Raw genomic sequence first — 1566 nt, 5'->3', positions numbered from 1 at the left:
TTTAGCATGGACTCTTGTCCTAAACCTAGCCATGTAGACTTTGGACTGATTTTCAGTTCCATACCTGATTTCTAGAGCAGCTATTAGTGCTCTATAGTTGTGCCTGTCGTCTGCTGTATTTTTAGTGGTTGTCCCTTCAGGCTCGTTCACAGATATACTGCTTTCTGCTCCTCTGTCCATCCATTGATTTCTGCCAGTAGCTCAAATTGTGGTCTATATGCTTCCCACGGTGCCTTCCCATCGAATTCCTGTGGCTTCCTTCGTACTAGATCACCCCTATTACTGACACTCATGACTGGAATGTGACTACTGGCAGGACCAAAGATATCTGCATTAGGGTTTAGCTGCAGGGTCTGGAAGGGCCTTCCTATTGCCTGGGGCTGATTAGGTCCATGGCTAATATATCCTCCCTGTGTAAATCGTCTTTTAATGTAGTTAATTCACTTTGAAATTTACTAATCTTTTTATTTGTACTTCATGCTGATGTTGCACTCTCTCTCCTTGTTCTTCTTTCCACTGTTGTAGTCTCTCTTCTTGTTTATTTTCTTTCTCCTCCAACCACTGCTGTAGTCTCTCTTCTTGTTTATTTTCTCGTTCTTCTATTGCTGCCATCAAATCCGCTAAGTTGTAGTTTGATTTGCCACTTCTCGTTTCCATCTTCTGACACCAATTTGTTACGTGTCTGCTTATTTGTTAATTTCCGGTATTAATTCTTTCCGAGGAACTTCAGCGACACAAGTCCTTTCTTGATTAAACCAGTTTATTCTTTCTCGATACAAACTTTTAGTACACAATAATTCAACAGTTAGTACATTTCTCGTCACTTTAAACTTAACAACTTTTATAATACGTGGTATAAATCACAGTGATTCACAATCTCGAAACCACACACTAGCTCGAAACAGAATCGTAAATTACCCGAAACTCACCTTAACTACTGTTCGCTTAACTTCCTGGCTTTTCACTGCCAGGCTTATGTACTAACAAAGAGGCATCTCCAACATTCGAGGAGTTCCCCGATTGTTCGAGAAATTCACCACGCATGCTCCCAGAGTCACGTGACTTCCGCTGTCGTAGCAATACACACATTTTATCTTAATCGTTAGGCCTGTAAATCAAAAACAAATATACGTCTATGTATGTATTTGTATTTTGCATAATTTTAATGCTGGTTTCATAAAAATCTTTCACAAGCGAGGCGAAGGATGATAATAATATCCCTGAACATCCAGTTGAGGAAAATTTCTTTCCTTTTAAAACTATACACCTGCCACGAATAAAATAAATAATTTCAAGTGTGGCAATTGAACGTTAGGGCCGAAGCTAAATTTACTATAACCAATATTGTTTTTGAAGTAAAACAAGCACACAAACAAAATTACCTTTACTAAGTGAAATAAACAATATTAAATTGGTATAATAACCAAAAAAGTGTTATAGTATTACTAACATATTGTTACGTGTCCTTTCGTTAATTAGTTTTCCGTAAATTCTTTCTGACTAAACTTTAGCGACACAAGTCCTTTCTTAAATAAAATTGTTTATTCTTTCCGAATACAACTTTAC

This window comes from Limulus polyphemus, unplaced genomic scaffold, assembly GCF_000517525.1.
Source record: "Limulus polyphemus unplaced genomic scaffold, Limulus_polyphemus-2.1.2 Scaffold1236, whole genome shotgun sequence".
Taxonomy (NCBI): Eukaryota; Metazoa; Arthropoda; class Merostomata; order Xiphosura; family Limulidae; genus Limulus; species Limulus polyphemus.
The sequence above is the reverse complement of the archived record's forward strand: the minus strand, read 5'-3'. Positions refer to the sequence as shown.